This window comes from Tamandua tetradactyla, chromosome 8, assembly GCF_023851605.1.
Source record: "Tamandua tetradactyla isolate mTamTet1 chromosome 8, mTamTet1.pri, whole genome shotgun sequence".
In the NCBI taxonomy this organism is placed as follows: Eukaryota; Metazoa; Chordata; class Mammalia; order Pilosa; family Myrmecophagidae; genus Tamandua; species Tamandua tetradactyla.
In genome coordinates this window covers 39,245,775-39,259,332 of record NC_135334.1, presented here as the reverse complement: position 1 = coordinate 39,259,332, position 13,558 = coordinate 39,245,775, and the positions used below count along the sequence as shown (strand labels likewise).

The following is a 13,558-nucleotide window of genomic DNA, read 5'->3' as shown; positions in this document are numbered from 1 at the left end:
GCAGGGATTGATAATACGGTGTGAATGCATAACATGGTAAATGAAGGCAGCTGAGAAGGTGAAGCCAGGCAGAAGGCATTGTGCACATCCTTCTCAGTAGAAATACCTGCTACCTCACAGGCCACTGCACTATTGCTCCGTGATATGAAGACTTACATGAGTTTCAGGGTTACCGTGGAGGATTGCATTCCTCCACGAAACCTAATTGTTACTACTTATCATTCGCACATCACTTGAAGCATAAACTTGGCATTTGCCATTGTTAATGCTGCCTTGAATTTCAACTTTACAGAGATAATTGAACACAGTGATTCCTTAGACCTCTGATTCCTGAATGAGGCATGTAATTTAAATTCCCTACACCTCTTATCCTTCCTCGTTAAGCCAGCATTTCAACTATAGAAAGCAATCCCAAACTCCAGTCGAAATCTGCCTTCTCTCTCCAGTTCCCAGCTCCATGGGATTGTTAAAACAGTTGTATCATGTGACCAGACTGACGGATGAGAGGACAGAAATCTTGTTTCTATTATTAAAGTTGTTGTAGATTTACAGACAAATTATGCAGAAAGTACAGAGTTCACATATACAGCCTCATACATACACACAACACTCGCAGTTTTCCCTTTCATTAACATTTTGCATTAGAATGGTACCTTTGTTACAATTGATGAACCAATATTATTATAATTATATTAGCTATAGTCATAGATTACATTGGGGTTCACTCTGTGTGTACAATTGCATGTGTGTGTGTTTAATTCTAGTAACAAGACACAACATAAATTTTCCTGTTGTAACCACTTATCGGTATACATTTCAGTGATGTGGGTTGCAGTCACAATGCTGTCCTACCATTACCACTATTACTAAAACTTTCCATCATACTGTCAGAAGCCTTTGTGAATGGCAACCCATGTTCCCCCAATAACTATAAAGATTTGGGCTGTAGCTGCTTAGGTTGGAGAATTAGACTTCGTATGTTATCTTTCCACGTGTGTTTCCCTTTTCTCAGCTGTTCCCTAAAGGTTAGAGGTCAGCCCGAGAGGATGGGGACAGATGAGGTGATGTTCAGGAGGTCAGATGGTCTATTGAGCTAAGGCTGGAAGCTGATTACCCAACAACATGTGGTATTACATTTGGAGCATTATCTTAGGTTTAAGCAATAGGTAATTTCAAATACTAAATTTTCTCTGGTTTAAATGGCAGGTGGATGTGATTGTAACTTTTCATTCAAGAAATCCATAAAGGGAAAAATGCAACTCTTCTGGGTCTAAGATGGTGAAGCTTTCATGGAACCACAATTTCCCATCCCAAAGAGATATGGTATTAATGGGGGAACACTAAAACAACTGTGTGTGAGAAGGAAAGGAATCCCTAAGAAAACCAGTAGGCACCAAGTGCAGCCTCCATCCAGGCTTTCAGTGAAGTGAGGAGGAGCAGAGAAAGCTCTGGGATAATGGATTCTGGGATGATTAGCACCAAGGGTGATCCCTGAGGCAAGTAAAGGTGTGGGGAGCTAAGGACCATGCAAGTTCTCTTGCTAGATAATCATTGACCAAGTTGCCTTAGGCATCAAGCTAAGCAGAATGGAAAATATAGGGAAAGCAATTCTAAGAAAAGGAAATTAATGACAAATGACCAAATGCTTGCTGACAGCAGTACATCTGAATTTCCCCAAAACCCTGTGTAGGAAAATGGCACATGTGAAAAAGAGCCATTGGTTGAATTTTAATGAGTCAGTCAAACATTCCTGTAAGGCTGGTACGAAAAAGTAAAGCCCAGCTATAATCCTTCCATGGGAAAACCCCCTGTTTTGATATTTCATTTTGCTGTCTGTTTGACTTATCCCTCTATTTTTCTGTGGGTAAAATCTACACAGTGAGCAAATACTGTAATTTCAGCTGTAAATTCCCTTATTATCATTGGCACTTCAGCAGCAGTGTTTAGCTGGGTTTCAATTATGGCAGGGATCCCTTCACACTTTTCCATTGCCCAAGAGTCCCAGGGCCCGGTTGACTTTGGCTCCTTCTGGAGGCACAGATGTCCTTGCCTTACATCCTCTGCTCTTCAGCCTTTGGCATCTGCCCCAGTAGGATCTCCCTTTCACTTAATTGATAAGTGAGACCTAGGAAAGCTTGTGAATGTATAAAAGAGAGAATTTGTTCAAGAGATTTAGAAAATAACATTAATGAAGACATTCATTATGTCAAGCGCTAGGTCAGACACATTATCTTCATTTAAACCTCTTACAATTCTAAGATGTTGGTAGTATCTCATTTTATAGATGAGGACAATAAAGCCCAGAGAGTTTCAGTAATTTGCCTGTGGCCAACCAGCTAGTAAGGGAACTGAAATTTCAACATAGTTGTATCTAACTCCAGAGTCCAAGACCTTGAGCCTCTCATAGCCTACTCTATACCATCATATCCTAGGGCATCAATCACTCCCCTGTCAGGTACAAGGTAACACTGAAGACTTTTCTGGCATGTTTGTTTCATTTTGTGCTGTTTTAGAAGAAGAAGCTATATCTGGAGCCACTTAATATTTAGGGAGAAATTTTTATTGATGCATAAGATACATCAGAAAAGTGCCTAAATCATAAGTGCTTATCTCAATGAATTTTCACAAGTTAAACTCATCCATATAACCATTATTGGGCCTTCTTATGTATTTAGCATTTTTCTTCAGGAGTTTCTTAAATGTCCTGTGGTTTTTCTAGTAATTGACTACTAATGACTACTAATTTATAACCGGATATCCCTTTAAAGACAAACTAATTCCCATTTTTCATCAAGAAAGAATTTCCCCTGTCCCCATATTTGGCACTAACCAAACATCAGCCATTGCATAATTAGGGTTTTTACTCGTCTCTCAGAAGCAACAGTCTTTGTTCACTGGCCAATGTGACCCCAGCTCATGACTGTGTGAAAGCCCATAGTGCATAATTATGCTTGACTCCTACTACTACATTCAGGAAATCAGTGAAATAAAAAAAGACACATGTTCTTTTAAAACAACTTTTTAACTATTCTTGACTGGTCTCTCAAACTAAATCTGCCTGTTTTTCTCAATGGCACAATTTGCCCCACTGCCATCCAAGTTCCAGGAAGGCTACAGTTTCTGTTGTTTTGTTCACTGACATACTCAGGCTCTTCCACCAGTGCCTGGCCTAGAGTAGGTGTCCAACAAATATTTGATGAACAAATAAATGAATGAAGTCTCCTCCATTCATCCAATCACATAAACTCTCATTGATTGAACAAAGATTCATTAACTTTTAGGGTCTTTTGAAATTATTCCTTAACTGTCTTCCCCAACCCACACCTTGACTCAAGGTCCAGTCATTTCATGTACTACTTATCACATACATCTTCATTTTCTAGACTCATCTAGTTCAGGCATTTATCATTTCAAACCTAGAGTCTTAAACACCCTTTTAATTGACCTTAATTCTATTCTTTCTGCAACACACACTGCTGGTAGAAAAAGTTTCCTACATTCTGCTTTTTACATAGCATCCTCTTTCTTGAAAATTTATTCACAAACTGAAAGAGGTTATCTTAGGATGGGGGTGTTACTTCCTTCTTGATGCTTTTCTGTATTTCCCAAGTTTTCTAAAATGAATACTTTTTATTCAAAATTCCAATATGTACATTTTTTTAACAATGATCTCCTTCTCTCAGCTATTAATTGCACAGATATTCATTGACTGAAATGCAAATAAACAGGTAATTATAATCTATTGATAAAGATGAGTCCTTGGTTAGCTGTCCCCAGGGCCTTACAGTAATTAAGCAGTGATAATGCAGAGTCCTAGAGGTGGAGTAAATACACAAGTGGGGTGCAAACCCTTTGGTCTGGATCAAGAAAGGCTGTACTGAGAAAGTCTAAGAGGAACCTTAAAAGTCCTGTCCAAAATAGTTAGATAAGTGAGTAGAGAGGAGGGTGAACCAGGTAGAAGAAAGGAAATGAGCAAAGCCCAAGAAAATATACTGTATTATAAGGACTTGGGAAGGGTGAATTGCATTTAGAAATGTCATTCTGGTAGCTATGGGAAAAATGAATGAGAGAAGGGCAAGTCCAGAGTCCAACTAACCCAAGGTCAAATGCCTTTTCTTGTCATTCAAAGCCCCTCACAATATGCTACCCCCACCTCTTCCAGCCATTCTCCTTCCTATTCCTGTACCTCAGACCCTGCTGCTGCAGTTAGTTCTTCCCAACTTCCTTTTCTTCCCTTTGTCTCGCCAAAGCTTAATCTTCTTCCTGACTCACACTCCCACCATTATCCCATTTCCCCTTCTCTTATATAGACCACACTGCTGGGAATTGTGACTTTTCTTTATAATTTGTTGTCTGTTACACAAACAAAGCAGAATTCAAGATGTGTTTGTTGCAACTGATGATTTAAAAACATGACCCATATAGGTCGTATGGGTATACCTGCCCTGAGATGGACCCACAAATTGTGCGTATGCTGGGATTATGTAATTGTCTATGTGGAAAGCTTCTTTACACAAGGTCAAGTCTGAAATTCAACCTGGAACTTCCTTCTGTTAGCCTTAAAAAGTTTACTCCCGGCGGGCCGCGGTGGCTCAGCGGGCAAAGTGCTTGCCTGCTATGCCGGAGGACCTCGGTTCGATTCCCGGCCCCAGCCCATGTAACGAAAACGGAGAAACAAAATACAATAAAACAAGAAAATGTTTAAAAGATGTTTCCCTTTCTTCCTCTCTTCCTTCCTTCTATCCTTCCTTCCTTCTCTCTGTCTTTCCTTTAAAAAAAAAAAAAAAAAAAAGTTTACTCCCTTTGAAAACCTTCCTAACCTTACCTTCACTCTCTGCTCCGCCATCATTCCAAGACAGACAAACACACACCACACACACACACACACACAATGGCTTGAGAAAGCCTCTGGGACAGGGACAGGCACTAATCTTTGTATTTCCTATGCACAGGAAGGCATTTTGGAACTAAGTTTCAAATTGAGTTTAGATCATCAGTAGGATGACAATCAAAAAAGTTGGAAGGTAAAAGACCAGCTCTGTTAAAAGCACAATTCCCTTGTCAATATTTTTATCCTTAAAGATATGATAGAGCATTTCAGGTACTAAACTGGGCAGGGGGTTGCTTTTTTCTGCCTGGCTTCACTTGGATTTCACAGCTTGTGAAAAACAGAGACATCTGCCTCCTATTTTTTACTCCATCTTGATCAACTACAACACTGCAGCCAACTCCATTTTCTGGTTGTCTGAAGATGTTCCTTTGGCTGTTATTCCTTGTGGTTGTTGTTGGAGGTCCCATTCACTTAAACAGATCAATTCGCCACCACCCACAGCTTTCTCAGGCCAGACTAATCCTGGACAAAATTGAATGTGTCTCCTAGTCAACATTTACCGAGCTTGCTTTTCACCAAGCAATGAACTTGGTCTTTAGGGGGTTTCTGAAGAAGTATGAGAAGTCTGCCTTCAGGAAAATTAAAATAAGACCTTGACATAAAACATAATAATATAGATGTAAATAACTTATCAAACAATTATATGAGCTTTAAATGTTATAAAACAGGATTCAGCAACCTACAGGCTACATAAAAATTCAGCCTACTGCCTGTCTTGGTACAGCCTGCAAGCTAAGAATGGTTTTTCCATTTTTATGTTATTGAAAATCAAAGGAAAACATTTCAAGACACTAAAATTACATGAAATTCACATTTCAATGCCTCTAAACAAAGTTTTATTGTAATATGACCACATACATTCATTTACATATTGTCTACGGCAGCTTTCTTTCTCCAATGGCAGAGTCCTGCAGTTGAAACAGAGACTGTATAGCCCTCAAAGTCTAAATTTTGTATTATCTAGCCCTTTACAAATAAAGATTGCTGACCCTTGCTATATGACCGTGGTTTCCAAATTATTTTTATTGGTGAAATATTTTTCTCAAACTCTTGCAACAAGATCAATGCATAAAACAAAACAAAACAAAGTAGAATTCATGTGCTCAGTCACCACTACATCTTTTTCCCCATCCCTCTTCCTCACGTTCCTGGGTACCCTCAAGGAATCCTAGGGCTCCAAGTAGAAAAACACTGTTAAAGGAGTTCAGAACAGGAAGAGATCTGTTGGGACAGTTAAACAAATTTTCTTTGGAAAAATGAGCATTGACCCAAGCTTTGAAGATTGGGAAGGATGCAGAAAGCAGAGAGTCAAAGTATAATTTCCAAAACCTTAGAAACGTAACTCTTATACAGAGAGTTATTCAGTTCGTTTGTGATGATAAAGCTGGTGAAAGAATATTTAAGAAACTGGGTCCAATGTCATTACCACAGGGTGCTGAAAATAGATGGTAATTAATATATTAAAATTTCAACTTATGTGTGAGACTAAAGCAAAAAATGTTTATTTGGTACAAAACTTATATTTTGACTAGTGCATTTCCTAATATAACTTATGTAGACAGCTTAACTGAACACCACAAGTGCATGGAAGCTTGAGTAGGACATGAGATTTTGTTGGTTTGTCCAGAGTGATGCCCTGATAAATCCCAGAGTGATTTGGACAGTGAATTAAAAAAGTATTTGCAAAGTCCCTTTGGGGAATGGTGAAAAAGGTGGAAAATTCCACTTTCCCAAGTTGAATTCTTGATATTCTCACAAGCAGTGTGGACAACCAAAACTGTGGGCTGAGCCCCCAGTCTTGGGGTTTGTTCATATGAGACTTAACTGAACAAAGGATAAGTCAAGCCTACTTAAAATTGGGCCTAGGAGTCACCCCCAAGACAACCTCTTTTGTTGCTCAAATGTGGCCTCTCTCTTCAGCCAACACAACAAGCAAACTCACCACCCTCTTCCTGTCTACGTGGGACATGACTCCCAGGGGTGAGGACCTTCTTGACAATGTGGGACAGAAATCCTGAAATGACCTGAGACTCAGCATCCAGGGATCGAGTAAAACTTCTCGACCAAAAGGGGGAAGAGTGAAATGAGACAAAGTGTCAATGGCTGAGAGATTCCAAACAGAGTTGAGAGGTTATCCTGGAGGTTATTCTTACGCATTAAGTAGATGTCACCTTGTTATTCAAGATGTAATGGAGAGGCTGGAGGGAACTGCCTCCAGAAAATGTAGAGCTGTGTTCCAGTAGCCATGCTTCTTGATGATGATGTGAATAATGATATAGCTTTCACAACGTGACTGTGTGATTGTGAAAACCTTGTGTCTGATGCTCCTTTTATCTACCTTGTCAACAGATGAGTAGAACATATGGAATAAAAATAAATAATAGAGGGAACAAATGTTAAAATAAATTTAGTTTGAATTGCTAGTGATCAATGAAAATGAGGGGGAAGGGGTATGGTATGTATAAATTTTTTTTCCGTTTTCATTTTATTTCTTTTTCTGAATAGATGCAAATGTTCCAAGAAATAATCATGATGATGAATATGCAACTATGTGATGATATTGTGAATTACTCATTATATATGTAGAACGTAATGATCAAAATAGGAATGTTTGTGTTTGTTTGGTATTTTCTGGTATTTAAAAAAATTAAATTAAAAAATTTAAAAAACCAAAATAATTAAATAAATTGGGTCCAAAAGGGAATGTTAGAATAAGTTTGGTTAGGTACAAAACTAGTCAATTTCCTACAAGATAATAATACCATACACATTGGAGTTATCCTTTCCACTGGTCAGAAATCATTTATATCTCAAATGGGCAAAAACCTAAAAATTAGTATGCAGATTCACAAAGTCTAGATCTTTAATCAATAGTGAATAGTAGGTCAACTAAAAATAATTTCCCTATATAATTAAATCACCCTTAGGTGGACCAGTTAAACAATGCACCAATAGGACATAAAAGGACATGGTTTTCATTTCCCGGTACCTGCCCACGCAAAAAAAGAAAAAGACATGGCTGATACCCTTTCTTTGTCTTAATTTCAAGTTTTATCTACTTTTCTTAACAAGACATAAAGATAAATATTTCTTTAAATTTTTTGTTTGTTTGTTTGTTCTTTTTGCCAGCAAATCTTGAAAGGCAAGAATATATATAGATTGTCAGGGTCTATTTTGGAGGCAGGGCATTGAAAAGCAGCAACCAAAGATATCTGAACTTTATCCTATAGCTAGGAGTGTGGGTCGAGCTAAGGCATTGCTTGCGTGTTTTTAAACAGTTGTCTTCCCTCTTTATCAGGTTTCTAACCTGCACTATTTATTTAAAGCTCTCAACCACTAGTCTACCAATTCTCAAGGGAAATGTCTTTTCCCTTCCCTCCAAAGGAGTGGAATGGGAAATAACAAAAAACCCTAAAGAACCAAAGGAAAAAAAAGTGAGTTCAGTTTTGCCAATTTTATAATATAATGACATCTTATTGTTTTGATTTGCATTTTCCTAAATATTAGGGAAATTCAGCAGCTCTCCATATATGCTTTTCCTCATTGAATTTCCTGTTCATTTTCATATTGGATTGTTTTCTATCTTATCGATCTGTAAAAGCAATTTTTATTTGAGAAATTGACCCTTTGTGTATGAAATGTGTTGCAAATATTTTCTCCCAGTCATCAGTTTGACTTTTTTAATAGTGTCTTTTTCCATTCTAAATTTTTTTTTAATTGTTATGTGATAGTATCTGACCATATTTCCTCTTATGGCTTTTAGATTTCCCATGTTGCTTAAATGTTGTCAACCATTGTTTTAAAATTATGGATATATTCTCCTAAATTTTCTTCTAACATCTTTCATATTTTCTTTCTTACATTTGGATCTTCATTACATCCAGAATTACATTTTTCAAGGGGGCTAACTTAGCTTTCTTCCAAAAAGCCAATCCCAGTATTATTTTTCAAATTGACCTCAAGTCCCCTATAGAATTAGAATGCCACCATTGTCATATATGGCGCTCTCCTATATATTTGGCTCTTTTTAACTCTCTCTTTTTTTTCTATAATTTATATATTTTTACTTGGAAATGTTTCTATCAGTACAGTGAAATTAAATTTAAGAGGCACTGAATTATCATTAGCTTATTATAAAAGAGAGACATGGAAATTACATGATGTTGAGATTTCAGAACTTCAGTGGAATGGGCAGCTTCACATGATGCCACTTCAATAGTGATATATTTTACTCTGCATACTTCCCAAGAATGTCAGCATCTCTAAACAAGAAATACTCCTCTTCATCTAGAACTACTTTAGTGCCTCCATTTTCTGGGAGAAGAGCTTGATGCCCAACTTTCACCCTAACTGGTTGAATGTCTCCACCCTTTCCTCTAGACAGCAATCCAGCAGCTACTACTTGGCGTGCAATATTTTTCCTTGAGATTTTTCTGAAAGCATACTTCCTCCTTTGGTTACAGTTTCGGCTGCACTCATTTCAACCCAGTTCTTGGTCAAAGAGAGGAAGAAATCTTTATACCTGTCCTGCCATGGCTCCAGAGGCCGTAACTCAAGACTCTCATCTCACGTCACCACCTTGGCAAGGAGAGAAACCTCAGATTGACCTCTTATTCTTTTTAATAGATTAATATGTAAACTCTCTTTAAAATCCTTGTTTTGATTATAGGCCAAAGTTTCTTCAGGTTCCTGTAACTGTGTATATGATTCAGCTGTTCACAGCTGTCTAGACATGTTCACTGGTAATGCCTGGTGGTTTTCCCTGAAACCCTGGGGACTGCTCCATAGCTGTGCAGCTGCCCTTCGGGGTAAGGCCAGTGTGGTTTTCCTTCTCACATAAATTGTTAGTGGGCTCTTTGGGCAGGGTCATCCCTTCTAAACATGATTTAATAGACCAGCAAGGCATACAAAGGAAAGCAGAGAAATCATAAAAGTCTAATGTGTGGCTATTTCAATATGGAAACTGAGCAGGCACACAATCATTACCATGTTGTTCATTCAACATTAGCACATGCCGTATGACAGGCTCTCTTATGTTGACACTGGGAATAGTGCAATAAACAAAACAAAAATCCTTGCCCTCGAGGAACTTACATTCTAAGAGGAGACCATAAATTTGTTTTCTTACTTTTTATTAGAAACTTCTCTTGTAATTGGGGTATCACACATAAAGCATACAAATCTTAATTTACAACCCCCAAAACTTTTCCGTCTGTATACACCTGTGAAACCATTACCCGGATCAAGATACAAAAAGAATATTTCCAGTCCCCCAGAAGGCTCCCTCCTTTTTCCTCTCTGTGAACACCCTACAATGTAATTTATTCTGAATTCTGTCATCATATATTGGTTTTGTCAGTTTTTTGAACTTCATATAAATAGAAAAATGTACTGTGTCTGACTTCTTTCAAAATTTTATGTGTGAGATTCATCCGTGTTGTTGCATGTAGCTGAAATTTATTTTTTTTAATGTTCTCTGGTATTCCATTTTATTAACACACAATTTAATTATCCATTCTCCTATTGATGGACATTTTATTATTTCTAACTTTAGGATATTGGAAATAAAGCTGTTATGAACAGTCTTCTATATGTGTATAGGTGATCATATATACTCATTTCTCCGAACTCAGGGGTGGATTGGCTGGGTTAAAATAGAATACAGACTTCTGACCAAAGTCATATATGGAACATATAAAGAATTCTTATGGGTCATTAAAAAAAAAATAGGTACATAACCAGTTCTTATAAAATAAGCAAAGGACTTGGACACGTTATAATAAAAGCTATTCAAATGGCAAAAAAACACACGAAAATGTTCAAATTGGGAAATTCACACTTAAAAGCACAATAAAATATCTCTATGCCAGGCTACTAGAATGGCTAAAATTAAAATGAATAGCCATGGATGACAATGATTTGGAGCAAGTTAAACTCTCATATATTGCTGGTAGGAGTGAAAATTGTACAACTATTTTGGAAAATTGGTCCTGTCTGTTGAGGTCAAATATAAGTTTATTACGTGGCCCAGCAATAAACAAAATTTAAAAAATCTAAAATATCTAGCATATTAGAGGTCTAAGTACTGTGAAGAAAAGCAAAGCAGAGAATTAGAAAAAAAGACTATGGGAAAAAAGTTTGCCATTTATTTTCAGTTATTTAGTATTTCCTATGTGCCAGTTTCAGTGTAAGGAATTGGGAATAGAAAAGAAGTATAAGAAAAGGAACTTAAAGAGTTTCCCAGAGGGCCACAGTGGCTTAATAGGCAGGGTTCTCACCTGCCATGCTGGAGACCCAGGTTCGATTCCTGGTGCCTGCCCATGCAAAAATAATGACTTGCCATTTTGGAATGATGAGAAAGGGGGAAAATTCAACTTCCCCAAGTTGAGTTCTTGATATTCTCACAAGCAGTGCAGACAACCAAAGCAATAGGCTGAACCCCTAATCTTGGTGTTTGTTCATATGAAACTTAACCCCACAAAGGATAGGTCAAACCTACTTAAAATTAGGCCTAAGACTGAGCTCCCAATCTTGGGGTTTGTTCATATGAAACCTAACCCCACAAAGGATAGGTCAAGTCTACCTAAAATTAGACCTAAGAGTCACCCCCAGGAGAACCTCTTTTGTTGCTCAGATATGGACTGTCTCTCCAGCCAACACAACAAGCAAACTCACCACCCTCCCCCTGTCTACATGGGACATGACTCCCAGGGGTGTGGATCTTCCTGACAACGTGGGACAGAAACCCTAGAATGAGCTGAGACTCAGCATCAAGGGATTGAGAAAACCTTCTCGACCAAAAGGGGGAAGAGTGAAATGAGCCAAAATAAAGTGTCAATGGCTGAGAGATTCCAAACAGAGTTGAGAGGTTATCTTGGAGGTTATTCTCACGCATTAAATAGATATCACCTTGTTAGTCAAGATGTAATGGAGAGACTGGAGGGAACTGCCTGAAAATGTAGAGCTGTATTCCAGTAGCCATGTTTATTGAAGATGATTGTGTAATGATATAGCTTTCACAATGTGACTGTGTGATTGTGAAAACCTTGTGTCTGATGCTCCTTTTATCTACCTTATCAACAAACAAGTAAAACACAGGGAATAAAAATAAATAATAGGGTGAACAAATGTTAAAATAAACTTAGATTGAAATGATAGTGTTCAATGAAAGGAGGAGTAAGGGGTATGGCATGTATGAATTTTTTTCTGTTGTCTTTTTATTTCTTTTTGCAAATAGATGCAAACGTTCTAAGAAATGATCATGATGATGAATATGCATATGTGATGGCATTGTGAATTACTGATTATATATGTAGAATGGAATGATCATATGTTAGGAATGTTTGTGTTTCTCTCTTGTCATATATTTTTGTAATTAAAAAAAAAAAAGAAAAAGTTCCCCAGAGAAGATGGCTATGTAATCACCTCATCATGGGATCATAGGATATGTGCTCTAGTAAAGGTAGGTACAAGGTATAAAGAGGTGCCCCAAGAAGAACTGGAAAATTCTGGCTGTGTTGGGCCGTTCTCACCACCAAACCTGAGCAGTGGAATACATGAGGAGGTAAGTGGAGCTTTAGAAGGAAAGTCAAAGGCATGATGCAAGAGTCAAGGTAACTGGGCTTACGGAATTGCGAGGGGTAGTATAACTTAGTGGTTGAGAATGTCAGACTGGATCCAGACTGCTTGGGTTTAAATCCTGGCTTTGTCACTTATTAGCTGTATGACCATGAGTACATCCCTCTACTTCTCTGTGCCTGTTTTCTAATCCATATAAATCATAATTAATAATAGTACCTTTTATAAGGTTCACTATAAGGAATACATGAGTTAATACCTGAAAGTATACACAGTGCCTGGTACATAGGAAAGGCCTTAATTACTATTGTGGAGATTAATATTCTTTCTGGGCTATATCGCATACTACCTACAAAACTTCACCTTTTTACAAATTGGTTTACAAGGCACATAATAGAATTTTAAAAGGTGACAGAAATTCTGTAAGAAGGGGAACACAAAAGTAGCAAGACGAGGGCACTACCGAGAAGGCATTTTGTTTTGTCTTTGTTACAGTTCGATTCTGCATCAATCCAATTTCAATATTATTTGTGCTCTTCCTCTCTTCATTGCCATTGACTAATGTCTGAAAAGTGATTCAAGCAAAGGCCCAGTGATCAAGGGAAGTTGAAGTTCAAGTGGCTTAAATTAGATAGGGAGAGTTTTATGTTTGAACATAAGTTTAAGGATTTTAAGAGATTCAGTTCATTATCCAAAAAAAAATCTTATATTAGTCATTTATGCATAGACCAGGAGTACCAAGATTGGTGAAAAGCAGTAATTCTCCAAGTTGGTTCTCCAGACGAGAAACATCAGCATCAATTAAGAACTTGTAGAAATGCCAATTCTTTGGCCCCACCCCATTCTACAATTTCAGAAACTCTGGGGATGGGCCCAGCCATCTGTGCTGAAACAAACACTTTCCCAATAGATTGGTTCCTCCTTCTATTTTCCTGAAACTTTTCTCCTACCCTTTCCCTCTTTTCAACCCTACCAATTCCTAATCAATTCCCATTTCAGGTGGCGAATCTCCAAAACAAAGACAACTTTTTCTTGTTAATTCTAACTTTTTCTCAAAGCAGAATTGATAGAGTATTATGCTATAAAACT

The 13,558-nt window shown here is 37.6% G+C and overlaps 1 pseudogene; it reads right to left on the bottom strand.

The window, feature by feature from the left end:
* Positions 1-9,119: 9,119 nt before the first annotated feature.
* On the bottom strand, positions 9,120-9,425 carry LOC143643346 (10 kDa heat shock protein, mitochondrial pseudogene; annotated as a pseudogene).
* Positions 9,426-13,558: the final 4,133 nt, after the last annotated feature.